At 49.7% G+C, this 14,444-nt stretch overlaps 1 protein-coding gene across 16 annotated transcripts in view; it reads right to left on the minus strand.

Moving 5' to 3' along the window:
- Window positions 1-14,444, minus strand: part of Sipa1l3 (signal-induced proliferation-associated 1 like 3) — a 198,790-nt gene that overhangs the window by 82,931 nt on the left and 101,415 nt on the right. Inside the window, exon 1 of one of the 16 annotated variants that reach the window (XM_006540403.2) lies at window positions 1,003-1,044. The exons of the other annotated variants lie outside the window; for them this stretch is intronic. The gene's annotated coding sequence lies outside the window, so the exon portion shown is untranslated. Of the gene's footprint in view, window positions 1-1,002; window positions 1,045-14,444 lie in introns of those variants that run through there. 16 annotated transcript variants of the gene reach the window in all.

Genomic DNA, 14,444 nt, shown 5'->3' on the forward strand with positions numbered 1-14,444 from the left:
GTGTGACATACAGTCTCTTCTTGCTTTCTGCCAGATCAAGATGTAGAACTCATGGTTCCATTTCTAGCACCACGTTAGTTTGTATGCTGTTAAGGTTTTTGTCTTAACTATCATGGACTAAAACTCTGAAATTGTAAGCTAGCCCCAATTAAATGTTGTCTTTTAACAAGAGTTGCCTTGGTTATGGTGTCTCTTTACAGCCACAAAACCCTAAGATAGAAATTGGTACCAGGAGTGGGGTACTGTTGTGTTAGGCCTGACCATGTTTTTGTTTGGCGAATCATAGGTTTGGGGACTTTGAAATAGTATAGCAGTGGGATGCGTTAAGTAGGGCTAAATGGACCATCCTAGTAGGAACATGGAAGGCAGTGGTGCTAAGGGTGATCTGAACTGTCGGGGGCCTGGCTCAAGAGGTTCCAGAGGAGCTGGGCAGTGGTGGCGCACACCTTTAATCCCAGCACTTGGGAGGCAGAGGCAGAGGCAGGCGGATTTCGGAGTTTGAGGCCAGCCTGGTCTACAGAGTGAGTTCCAGGACAGCCAGGGCTACACAGAGAAACTCTGTCTTGAAAAAAAGAAAGAAAAAAAAAGAGGTTTCAGAGGAGAATTTAGTATTATGCCTAAAGATCATTCATGTGATCATTTGGTAAGGAATATGGCTGCTTTTTTGCCCTTGTCAAAGAGTCTACCAGAGGCTAAGATAAAGAGATTAGATTAACTGTAATAGTAAAGGAAATCTCAAAACAACCTAGTATAGACTCTGTTCTGTAGTTCATTCTTATGAAGAGAGTTTTGATGAAATGAAACAAGATAAACAAGGAAACATATAAAATGTATGGCTCAATGATTAAAGGGCCACCAGGAAGTAGAATGGAACTAAATCCTGTGTTAACGGATATGAAATAGAATTAATAGAAACCTCAGGGCTAGATCTCACCCAGCTAAGCTTCCACTTTGTGAAAGGAAATTAAAGAAAAGCTTAGGTCAGGGTGTGGTGGTACATACCTTGAATTCCAGCACTCAGGAGACAGAGGCTTAGGTTCAAGGTCAGCCTGGTTTATAGAGCACCTTCCAGAACAGCCAAGCTTAGGCAGTGAAGTAAACCATCAAAACCAGAAAGCTGGTGAAGATGTAATTTAACAAGGAGGCCATGTTCCAGTCCCAGCAAGCAGCAGAACTTGGCAGCTTTGGTCACGTAGTTCTGGCTTTAGAATTAAGAATAGAAGAAAGGGATTTATGGAATCTCCCTCCATGACTAAGAAAAGGTGCTGAGGCTAGGTGTGTGGCAGGAGTGTCCCTGCATGGAGACCAAGAGAGGCCTTTGCATGAAGCTGTGAAGGTGAAGCCTGGATTGCCTTGGAGGCCCCAAGATATTGGCGATGCCAGAGCAGTGGGAAACCTGTCAAAGAAAGCTGCTAACTAGGAGTTGGACCAGCCAGAGAGAAAGGCAGGGGAGGGGAAGGGGGAGGGGAAGGGGGAGAGGGGGAAGTGTTGCAGTCAGCAAAGCCGAAAGAAGTTGGAGATCTGCAGAGTGCATTGATATCAGACATGGAGATGCAGAGTCTGGAGTTTGCCTAGCTGGTTTTCAGTTTGTTTTGGTCCAGTATTTCCTCACTATGATGCCTTCTGGAATGGTAATATACATCCTGTGCCATTATATGGTGGAGGTATGTGATCTGTTTTTTGAGTTTGATCTCAGAAAGGACTAGAGTTAAGGGATTGCATGAATTTCAGAAGAGTCTTTGAACTTTGGACTTTAAAAAATTGTTAAGACAGTGATAGACTATGGGGAATTTGAAGTTGGACTAAATACATTTTGCATTATGTTATGGCTATAAGCCTATGGGGGCCAGGGAGTGGAATGTGGTGGTTTGAATAGGTATAGGCCCCATAGACTCATGTGTTTGAATGCTTGGCCCATAGGAGGAGCGCTGTTAGGGTATGGCCTTGTTGGAGGAAGTGTGCCACTGTGGAGGCAGTCTCGTATGCTTAAGCTATGCCCAGTCTCTCCTTGCCTCCTGCTTGATCAACATGTAGTACTCTTGGCTTCATCTCCACTACTATGTCAGTCTGGATGCTGCCACGGTCCCTGCCATGATGATAATAGACTAAACCTCTGAAACTGTAAGCCAGCTCCCTGGGGACAAATTTTGTCCTTTACTAGAGTTGCCTTGGTCACGGTGTCTCTTCATAGCAATGAAACCTTAAGACAGCATGTGACCAGACTCCATCCAAAGGTGGCAATGAAGATGTAATTATTTCCTAAGTAGGAGCCCAGGGATGGTGGCTCTAGTCCTGGTTAAAGAAAAGGGCTGTGACTTATTCTTTCCTGCTGCAGGTACAGCATACTGCTGGCTTACAGCTTTTGTTGTTTCCTGGTCAGGAGCTGGTGGGCCTTGCTTCATACTGAACCCCCAAGACTCAGACAGATAGGAGACTTTTTTAGAGTATCTTTTTGACCTCAATCCTTCTATATCATTGGCTAGAATGAGGTCACGTGGCCATCCTAGTTGCAAGAAACACACAGAGAGACAGAATAGTACTGTGGTTGTCCTGACTGCCTGTGGGCCAGTGGAGATTTGGGGCTCTGTTAGAAGAGCAGAGAATCAGTGGTTTGCCCGTGTTTCCAGGCTGCCACTTGTGAAGTCCTGGGGCTCAAGGGGAGTGAATGTTTCCAGTGAGGCCTTCAAATCTTATGGGCAGTCTAGCAGAAGGGTAGTCCTCCGTGGAGCTGTAGTGTCTGCAAGCTCAGGGCAGAACAGAGGGAAAGACACAAAACATCCCACACGCAATTCTCTGTGATATGTCCCACTCTCTTCCCCAGTAGCAGGCCAGATTTCCTTTGTGGGACTCTGCCACTTGCCTGCCCACAGTGGCTCTGTCCTCTGCTCAAGCACAAACCATGTACCCAGTCTGGTCCACTGATGCCAGTGAGGTGTTTGCCCGCAATGCTAGAGCTGCAGACTGCAGCTCTCTTTTGGCCATGAGAGGAGAACTATCCATGAGCGAAGGAAGCTAAGGGTTAGAATCCGAGGGTGCTCATCATGATTTGAGACTCTGCATCAAGCTGGGCATGAAGCCGGTCGGTCCCACGCCACGTCTCACCACTAAAGGTTTCAGTCTTAGAACAAACACTTCCATGAACAGAAGTAGCATGTGCAGCACCAGCTGTGGGGACTGCCATCTCCCTGTGGGCCAGGTTCCTTTCTAAGCACTGTCGTTTGTTAACTGCTTTTTGCTAAGCCTCACGACTCCACAAGGCAGCTTTCATTACCACCTCCACTTTACAGATGAGCAGACAGATGAGGCAATGTGCCCAGGGTCAGGATGTCTGAGCCCAGCTCCTTTATCCCTGATTTGGTCTTGAGCCCCAACCTTTTCTGCAACCACAGGCAACATGACTCTGCAGCTTCCGTTTTCCCCGGTAGGAAGAGGGAGACAAATACTTCTAGATCCAACCATTTTGTTGTTCAGCTGCTTATGATGTCGCTGGGAGCAACTCGCTTACACTGCAGGTAGAACCCTTCCTCTCTCTGTCCCTTCCCAGGATAATCAGGATGGGCTAAGCTTTGATGCATTAACAAATAACCCCAAATATGTGGCAGGGCACTCACATATATGGGGGATCTGTTCCGGGCTGGCAGATGGCTCTGCTTGTATCACCTTGGCTTTCAGCACAAAGCAGCTTTGCCTGGGCTGATAGCCCAAGTTCAGAGGAAAGAGGAGTGGCTAAAATATGCCATGGCCCTTAAAGCCTCCTGCGCAGGAACACACTCCACCACATGGGCCAACTTACACAGTCAGGGCTGATACCAGCGGGGCTGGTCACCAGAGAACTCAACACAGAAGGCAGCTGCCTACCTACTTGTGCTGCATCTGAGTTGAGAGGCACTCCACCGACTCCCCAATGGCTAAGGCTGGGAACTGGCCATGTCAATCTTCCTATAGGCCCTCCCTCCTCCTCTCTCTCCAGTCCTCCACTACAGCTCAGAGGATCTTCCACAGCAGTCCAATTCTCCCTGGACCCAGAGGTCTGGTCTCAGCTGCAGCGACTTCTCCGTGCATGGCCAGCTTCAGCTGTGGTGGTGTTTTTCTTGCTATAGTTCAGACTCCCCTAGTGTCCTTAGATAGAGGACAGAGCTCAGTGATGTCACCTTAGCCCTTGTACTTTCACTGGCTGAGGCAGGAGGGTTGTGAGTTTAAAGCTAGATTGGCTACACCGCGAGTTTCTGTTTCAAACAGAACAAGCACTAAAATGTGTTCACTTAGTCAACCTGTCCCAGTTACATGACTGATGCATCTACTGTACCAGCTCTGAACATGTGAAACCCACCAGTTTAATCAATGCATCCCTCCATCCCCTTTTTGAGGCACAGTCTCTTGAATTCCAGATCCTCCTGCCTCAGCCTCCCGAGTGCTGGGATTTCTACAGAAGTCCACCACTGCTCCCAGCCTATACTTGATACTGTTTATTTGTTAATCACTTCCTCTAAACCACTACTATAGGTGTGAGGAAACAGCCCTGAGTGGGACAAAGAGGAGCCAGGGAGACAGGGAAAGTGGGGTCACTCCTCAGGGTGGTCACCCTTATAAAGGAAGGAAATGCAAGATGAAGGAGAGCTGCAACTGAGGAATAAGGCCAGTGATCTGCGTGATGGGAGGGAAACTGTGTCAGCTGCCCAGTGCTGTGAGAACCCCCAGCATCCCCATAAACAAAGTAATACAAGTGTTGTTCTGCCTCACTGATCCACTGTATGGATGTCTGGCTATGTTCACTGGGCTTGTGGCCAGCCCAAACATCATAGCAGAGAGTGCAGGTGGGACAGAACTGACCAAGCACAAAGGGAAATGGAAGGAGGGAGGGAGGGGAGGAGGGGGAGAGAGAAGAGAGAGGGGGAAGGAGTGGGAGAGGGGAAGGGGGAGGGCTCTAGCACCCCCTGCAAGGATGTGCCCTCCAATGATCAAAGTTCCTGTCACTAGGTTGTACCACTTTCCAACAGAAGCACAGGCTGGGAATCTAGCCTTTAGCATGTGAGCCTTCACGGAACATTCTAGATCTAAAACATGGCAGCACTGTGTGCCAGAGTCGAAGGACGGCTAGGAAACCCTTTCAGGGCACTGGGCAGGGTTGTCCAGGGCAGTGGTCTTCACCCCTGCTGGACACTAGAGGCACTAAGAGAGGTTCCTGAAGAAACAGGTGTCTGTCTGGCCCAAGACATTCCAGACCAGCTACTCTGGCACTCAGAGCTGAGTGTGTATGAGGTGGCCAGAGGACAACCAGCAGGAGTCAGGTCATCAGGATTGGCAGCAAGTGCTGCTCTTGAAGCCATCTCACGGCCCCTGGGGATCTTCCAAAAGCTCTCTAGCTAGGCTGGGCAGGTGGATGTGAGGACCAGCAAGGTTAGCTGGTCTACACAGAGTTCTAAGACAGACAGACAGACAGGCCTACAGAGTGAGACCCTGCTCTCCCCGGCCTCTACCCGGCAAAGTAAGCTGAGCGACTGCTTCCAGTATGCAGCCAGCATGGGGGGGGGGGGGGAGCAATCAGATAGTAAGCCCAAAGACAGCACATCCATCTGAAGGCATACACTGTTTCTGACAGGGCTAAGGGGGCATGGCTAGAGCAGAGTCAGGAGGGCATGTGCAACAGGCTGAGCAGCAAGCATACGACCTGAAGTACCAGGCGGCCTAGGCTCTTTTCCTTATCGCTGTGATGGAGCACCCAAGGGAAACAACTTGGGAGGAGGACAGGCTTGTGCATTGAGAGGCTTCACTGCGTCATGGCAGAGAGCTCAGATGGAACAGAGGCTGGGCTGAACCCCTCAAGCTCAGCCCATGGCCCTCAATCTGCCAGCGAGCCCCACATCCAAAAGCTTCAACCATCTCCCAAGACAGCGCGACTTGGTGGGAACCAAACGTTCAAATATACAGTAATTCTGTGGAGTGTGCTTCAGACACAAACCACAACATCGGAGACGGATACTGCTGAGGGTCGTATGTGGTATAATTACTGGAATAAATGGCTCCAGGGACCTCTGCAGGAGATGCTGGGGGGCGGGGAGGGGCAGAGCTGCTGAGAGCCTGGTCCACCTGCATCCTCTGACCTCCAGTTGTTGCTGGCCTGCTGTTTTTCGTCCTGTCACCTCCACGGAGTTCTCAGGGCTCCAGACGACTGAGTCCACGAGGTGCTGGGAAGACTAGGGTCTCATGGACCTCTCATTGCATGCTCTTGGGGAAGGGAAGAGATGACGGGCTAATAGCAAGACGAAGCCAGACATCCTCTGCCAGCTTCAGGCTTCCAGATTAGAATGCACTAACCTGTATGCACTGACAACCCCACACAGCAGGGACATCCACATGCCCATCTCATAAACAGGCAAGGACAGTGACATGGCCAAGTCCCACCCACGGCTTGGCAGGAAGCACAGTTAGTACTCAAACCCCGGTAGTCTGGTTCTCACCCTTGACCACTCTGCTCCTAAGAAAAAGTGTGTTGTGGGTACACATGACTGACACGGATTCTGGAAATAGAGCAACAGCTTAGTGGATCCAGGTGAAGCTCTGACTTCTTCCTGGCTGTCCCTGATCTCAACAAAGTGTGAACAATAACAATAACAGGGGCCATGGTACAGTACCCTCAGGAGCCAAGATGGATGGACACATTGGAAATCTTACTAGGAAGTGTCGAGGCAAAGACAGACCATTAACCTCACCCCAGTGGTCCTGGCCTTGACCATGAAAACCTGTGTTTTGTACTCAGTGTTAAAGAAGCCAGAGGATTCATGTTTCTAATTGAAAAGGGCAGTGTGCATCTACAGCACTCAACCTGGCCCTGGTGACCTGCCCTGCTTTTAAGGGTGTTTAATAGGCATGATTCTTCTCCCTTGGGGAAAGAGGAATAGTGAATGAAAAGTATATATTGAAATTCTTGGTGTGCACTCTATTTTATTTTTATACCATGGCATGTCAAGGCAGGTGCACAGATGTTCATGCTGCTGTCAATACAGAAGACACACAGAAGAGCCACAACGGCCCAATGCCCGGGAGCAGAGGCCCGGGCTGAGTGAATTCCTTGATCCAGGAAGGAGAAAGCACTTGTAGCAAAGGTGAGACAGAGCAGAGGAGAGCTGCAGGATGCACAGGAGCCTGAAGCTGGGTGATGAGAGTGTATGCCGAATGTGTGCTTACGCCTGGATGTGTGTTTCCGGCACGCTAAGCACATGGCAAGGGCTTTATGCATGAGCCTGTTTAATCCACAGGGCAAGTCTGGGAGGGAGGGGCTGGTGTTCCCCGTGCCTAAGAGCTGATGGGTCCTGTGTGGTGTGGCACTCCTGTGATCTCAGCAGCTGCTGGGTGAGGCCAGTCTGGAGGCTCACTCGCTCTACAGTTGGGCAGTCCCTGTGTCAGCCTTGCACCCAGGCAGAGTCCTTAGGCCAGCCGTGCAGAGGCTGGGCTCACTCACAGGCTCGCACACCCATACCACCCTTCTGATCATCACTTTGTTCTCTTGTATAGGTGACTGCATATAGGTTAAGGGCTCGTGCGATCATGCGCTCATAAAGAAAGAGAGAGGAAAAAACAAAACAAACTAGCAAATGAAGTCAATGCCTTGAGAATCCTCTCCACCTGATCTTGGAGGTTTCCCCTGCACAGCAGCTGTAGCACTGAGGACTGAAGCAGAGACCACCCAGCTCTACTCCGACTGCCACCAAACTAGCTAGACCTTGGGTATAGAAAGCAGCCTTTCTATGCCTCAGTTTCTCATCCATAAAGTGGAGCTGATAGGGCTTCAGTCTGAGCAGAGGCCTAGGTCTGCATATGTCAAGGCTCAGCGGGATCCTTGCCCAGTGATGTAGTAATATATACTAAGCAAACCAAATTCGGCCTCATTATGGCTTCTCCTGAATTAGAGGAGCAGCATGCAAGCCCTCGTTCCCAGGCCCAGAGCCTGGGGTAGGGGAGGTAGCCCCGGGAGCACCTGTGGGACCAGATGGGTGAGAGAAGGTGTCACACCTCCCCCAAAACACATGTGGCTTGAACATCTTGTTCCAATCTGGGCACAGTCCCACTCTCTTAAGTAAATGAGACTCTGAAATGCACAATTGGAAAGCTATGCTTCCTGGCATGTGAGTTTAGGAATGGGCCCACCCAGAAGCAACAGCTATGTCCTAGAAAGGGGGAGGGTATGATAGAGCCAGGTCTCAAAGACAGGAGGAAGGGCCTTTTGTGCTGACTACATGCTGGGGGACATGGCCTCTGCTCCAGGCTGCCTGTGCGTGCCATCATGCTCACTGGCAAGCTACAGGACAGGGGCCACACCCACAGATAAACACTTAGTGGGTCCCCTGTAAGGCTTGCCCCTGTGGCCATGCTAGTCTCCTGGGCAGAAGATGGCGTCCTGTCAGCATGGAGCCTGACTTGCAAGCTAATTCCAGCTAATTGCCACTGAAACCTGCTAGGATCACATCTGTTGGGCCTGGAGATTAAATCAATATTTGACAATCTTGATTAAACACAGCCAAGGAACCCTTGTAAAAGAACAGCTGTTCAAGCCGCATCCTGTTCCTGGGGGCTGGGGGGGTGGGCTGGGCTGCAGAGTCTCTGACCCTCCATGTCTTCACCTGAGGATGGCTGGGGGGCTGGGAGGATACTGGGGGGAGTATTAGGGGGACCCCAGGAAAGTGATGAGAAAGGCTTCTGCAGGGAGGGAGGGAGAGAGTGGGGGTGCGGGCTACACTAGGTAGCACTCTCCTGCCACAGTGGTCATGTTTCATCCTAAGTGCTCCCTGATTCCTCCCTGCCACATCCGTGTCAGAGCACAGGACATCAAGCCCTGGGCTCAAGCCTCTATCTACTACCAAGGGAACAACACTCAAGCAAAATGCCCTCGAAATAGGGAAGATATCTGAGATGGCCCACAGAAACGGAGAGGAAGAGAGGGGCTCTGCACCTGGGTCTGCTGACTCCAGGCTCAGATCTGTGACCCACCCCCCCACCCCCCAGCAGTACAGCTCCTTTTGACAGCACCAGATGTCACAAGTGGGAGAAACCCACCCTCCACTTCTGTTGAGCAGGGGCCTCAGCTACGGCCTGCTCTATCCGGTACTCATGTCTTCCCAGCTCCACACAGCAAGGGTGCCTCCACCCCCAAACCCCACCAATCTCTCCCTTCTCTTACTTTCTGTTTCTCTCCAACCAAACTGCTTTTATACCGTGCTGATTCTGCATGGCAGTACATGGCACTTCTGGAGAGCCACCTATTATCTCCCCCACTTTACAGAGTAGAGCTCTGAGGCTCAAAGCAGCAAGCCACTCGCTGAAGATCACAGGGAGACGAAAGGTTCAAGTGGGATTCGAACCTCGGCACATCAAATCCACAGCCATCATAACCATGGCCATGGATACAGCCCTAATATCTGATGACTGGCGGCCATGCTCAGGCTCTGGTATTCAACCTGCCTGGGATCAAATTGCAGCTCCACTAAGTACATGGAGAACTATAGTATCATATGTGCCCTTACTAGTGTACCCAGCAAGGAGGTTCCCACGAGCTACTTGGCACAGTAAATGGCACACCACAGACATTGGGACTGGTAACTTTTTTTTTTTTTTTAAAGATGTTATTTATATCCTCTGGAAGTTTGCAATGGCTGTAAACTGTCATCAGGGTTCTGGGAACTGAACCTGGGTCCATGTGCTTTTGACTGCTAAGCCATCTTTCTACCCTGCTGGGTATACGGCTCAGGGAGAAATGTTTGCTTAAGCAACTGTGAGGCTGAACTGACAGCGCATTGTCTGTGGGGGAGGAGTGAGAGGCCTTTGAGACACTGGCCACTCAACTGCTCTATCTCTGGCTCCACTATGGTGCCAAGGTCAGGGTAGCAAGCCTGGGAGGCAGGAGAGGCCGGAGAGAGAGGGCTTGATGGGTGAAGAAGTGCTCCATGTGCAAGCATGAAGGTCTGAATTCCCAGGATTCACATAAAAGCTAGACATGGCAGCAGTGATACCAGGCAGAGGCAGGCAGATCCCGGGGGCTGCTGCCTGGATAAAGGGTGAGCTCCAGATTCTGAATGGGGCCCTGCCACAAATACAAAAGCCGTGGAGAGCAACGGAGGAAGCCACCGCAATTTGATGATCTCAGGGTTCCATGACACATGCACCTGAACATACACACGTGCATGGATATTCTGCCCTGAAAAGCAGCATCGAAGCAGGACTGCCTTTGTCTGTGGTTTAGAGAAGGCTCGCCATGTTGGCTCACACTTATTCAGAAATAGAACCTTTCAAGAAAATTAGTTACTTTTACCAGTGACTGAAGTAAAAAAACCAAAACCAAAACAAAAAACCAATCTGGAGTCCAAAAGAATGGCATATTATCTTTTGTATTAAAAAAAAAATGCTAAAAACTGTTGTGGCCAATTACCTTCCTCACCTTCAGTCTAGGTCAACACAGGGAAAGGTCTAGACCGTGGGTCCATCTGGGCGGGAAGTGACAATGAACAAGCTGAGTGTGAGGATGCAGACCCAGTGTGAGGATGCAGACCCAGTGAGAGGATGCAGACTCAGTGTGAGGATGCAGTCTCAGTGGATGCAGTCTCAGTGTGAGGATGCAGACTCAGTGGATGCAGACCCAGTGTGAGGATGCTGACCCAGTGTGAGGATGCAGACCCAGTGTGAGAATGCAGACCCAGTGAGAGGATGCAGACTCAGTGTGAGGATGCAGTCTCAGTGGATGCAATCTCAGTGTGAGGATGCAGACTCAGTGTGAGGATGCTGACCCAGTGTGAGGATGCAGACCCAGTGTGAGGATGCAGACCCAGTGTGAGGATGCTGACTCAGTGAGAGGATGCTGACCCAGTGAGAGGATGCAGATTCAGTGTGAGGATACAGACCCAGTGTGAGGATGCTGACTCAGTGTGAGGATGCAGACCCAGTGTGAGGATGCTGACTCAGTATGAGGATGCAGACCCAGTGTGAGGATGCAGACTCAATGAGAGGATGCAGACCCAGTGTGAGGATGCAGACTCAGTGAGAGGATGCAGACCCAGTGTGAGGATGCAGACCCAGTGTGAGGATACAGACTCAGTGTGAGGATACTGACTCAGTGTGAGGATGCAGACTCAGTGTGAGGATGCAGACCCAGTGTGAGGATACTGACTCAGTGTGAGGATGCAGACCCAGTGTGAGGATGCAGACTCAGCGTGAGGATGCTGAGTGTGATGATGGAAGCCGGAGGCAGCTGGGTCAGGAGGTTAAGGTCATCTTGGCCATCTCATTGGAGACAGCACAGGCTCCATGCTTGGCAAGCACAGCCAACTAAGTTATATTTCCAGCTCTAAACAGTGCCAAATATACCTGTCTTAGATATCTAATTTTTCTGAGTGGCTCTATCTTCACACACACACACACTCACACACACACACTCACACACACACACACACACTGCACACACATATACAGATATATATGTACAACTTCATATATGCATATAATATATATCTTGATGATGTCACTCTCCTGAAATTCCTGAATATTCCTCATCCCTATTTTAAAAAAATAACTCACTAGGCTGGTGGTGGCAAATACCTTTAATCCCAACACTCGGGAGTCAGAGACAGGCAGATCTCTGTTGAGTTTGTTGTCAGTCTGGTCTACAGAGCTCTGATAGCCAGACTTCATTAGATATGTGATTTTTTTTTTAAAAAGTGTATTTTTTATGTATATGTGTCTATGTATGTGCCTGCATGCGTTTCTGGGTACAGAGGGTTTCAGATCTCCTGGAACTAGAGTTCCAGGTAGTTGTGAACAGCCTGACATGGGTCCTTGGATCCAAACCTGAGTGGGTCTTCTAGACCTTAACCAGTAAGGACCCTTAACTGCTGAGCCATCTCTCCAACCCCTAATTTTTAAAAGTATATGAATGTATTTAAACATCTCAGTTATCAGAGCACTGTTTTCAGAGACCTGAGGATTTGTTTTGTGAGTTTGCATATGACCTACTCTGACTAGGTGGGTGTGCTCATGTGAACCATGCTAGACAGTCCACTTGTCCTGTAGTCCTTTCTCTCCCTTAAAAGCACTCACCCACCCTCCAACCATGGACAAGGGTATTCGTGAAAACACACCTCTGCACCTGTTGGGAAAAGAGCACTTCTTCTGAGGTGGGAGGGGCTGGGTGGCCTGTGCTCACAGAGGCAGTCTCAGAGCAACTTATCTGGGGACAGGGGGAGGTGGGCACAGACAAGGGATGACGGGATGGCAGGAACATGAATGCCAGCCCTGTGCCTGCAGCAACACCACAGAAGGCTCTGGAAGGGTTAGTTTCTTCTCAGGCTCATTGATCTGGCTGGCAGATGGTAAGAGTTGGCCGCTCTGTTCCCACATCATCTGCCCTGGGGCAATGCTGCAGGGACTGCTGCCTCAGGCCAGGTGAAGGGCAGAGCTGAGGCACAGGCCCCCAGGAGGCCAGTGCAATGGTGGCCTGCCCAGCACAGGACATAGAAATGGGGCCTCCAGACCACAGCACTTTTAAATAAAGGCTTGCACATGTCCTCGATCACAAATGGTGGAACCTTTCTCCAGGCAAATTGGCAACCAATTTAAATGTAAAATTTTTACTTACTGAACTAAGTATTGCTACTTCTGGGAATTGATCCCAAAGAAGTAACTAGAGATGAAAAAAATAATAAAGATTAATGGCATTGATTATAAAGGGAAACAAAAACAAAGAACATAGCATGGGCCCTAACAATGTTTCAGATGGCTCATAGAGCAAGGGGAACATGGCCCAGCATCCACTGATGATAAACACTCCAGCAGCAAAAAATACACACACACTCAGAGAGATGCTGGGACAGACGCTCTGGAGGTAGCAGTGTTTATACTTTCATGGATTTCCCAAGTTGCTTTCATCTTCCCTTTCCCTTTCATTTCCTCTCCCCTTCCCTTCTCTTTCCTTTCCTTTGCTTTTGGTTTTTCTTTTCTTTCTTTCTCCTCATCTTCTCTTTTAAAGACAGGGTCTCTCTCAGCAGTCCTGGCTGTCCTGGAACTCCCTATACAGTTTAGACTGGCTTCAAACTCACAGAGATTCTCCTGCCTCTGCCTCTGGAGTTGTATGACTATCTGCCTGCATGTGTGTGTGCATCATTTGCAAGGGTGGGGTGCAGATGGGAAACCCCCTAAACTAGAGTTACAAATGTTTCTGAGAACCTAACCTGGGTCTTCTATAAGTGCACCAAGCTCTTAAACCACTCTCCAGGCCAGCCTCCGCTTCTCTTTCCCTGGTCTCACTATACAGCTAGGGCAGGCTTTAAACTTTCCTTCAGCAATCTAGAGTCAGTGGCTCTCAACCTGTGGGTCTCCACTCCCTTTGGGGGGCCCAATGACCCTTCCACAGGATTCACCTAAGATCATTGGAAAAACACAGATATTTACATTACGATTCATAACAGTAGCAAAATTACAGCTATGAAGTAGCAACAAAAATACTTTTATGGTTGGGGGTGTCACCACAACATGAGGACTGTATTAAAGGGTCACAGCGTTAGGAAGGAAGGTTGAGAAGTTCTAAGTGCTGGAATAATGGTTGTGTACAACCAAGCCCAGCTAAGGCATTTTCAACATGGGTGGGGGCAATCATCGTCAAGTTTGGGGCCAGCTGAGGCTGCAGGGTGAGAACCTGTCTCAAAAAAAACAAACAACAACCCCAAGGAAGAACACACACATATACCCACTTCTATTCACTCACAGTCCTGAGTAGTCCTGAATAGTCTTGTGCAATGCTAAGCCAGAGCTGGGGGTGTGGCTTGGCTAGATGCACAGCCCTAACCTAGCACAAAGTGGCTCTGGGCTTGACCCCTAGCATCGCATAAACTGGGTCTTAACCTGTAATCTCAGCACTCAGGAGGTAGTTCAAGGTCAATCTTGTCTCTGAAGATAAAGCCTACCAACCAAAGGAAAAAAAAGTATAACAATTTTCTACATCAAAGCCAGCCTCATCCAGCTCCAGAGAGGGGGCACGTAATAACTTTCTTCCCCTCCAGATCCCAGCAGACCCCAGGGCAGGCAGTGCCACTCCCAAGGCAGTGAGGTGACAGGGGGCCGAGTGATGAGTGAGAATGGAAAGCCCACCGCTGTTCTCTAGGACACCGTGGCAGGTGGTTACACACTCAGACTCCTCCCGCTTCAGACAAGTCTGCAGTGGGCTGGGTCAGAGGATGCAGAGCTCTGGAGGGTTAATCTCAGTTACTACAAAGGTACTACAAAGGTCTGGTGGGGGGAGGGGAGACTTCTGTGCCAGACTGCTTTCTTAGTAAAAAGGAGTTGCTGCTCCCAGCATTTCCCTTCCAGTCTTCTGAATTTGAATGCTTCTGTTCCACGTGCCCCTCCCCCTCCCCCACATACACTTTTTCCCCCCCTTTTCCTGAGACAGGGTCTCACTATGAGCC

This window comes from Mus musculus, chromosome 7 (assembly GCF_000001635.26).
Source record: "Mus musculus strain C57BL/6J chromosome 7, GRCm38.p6 C57BL/6J".
NCBI lineage: Eukaryota > Metazoa > Chordata > Mammalia > Rodentia > Muridae > Mus > Mus musculus.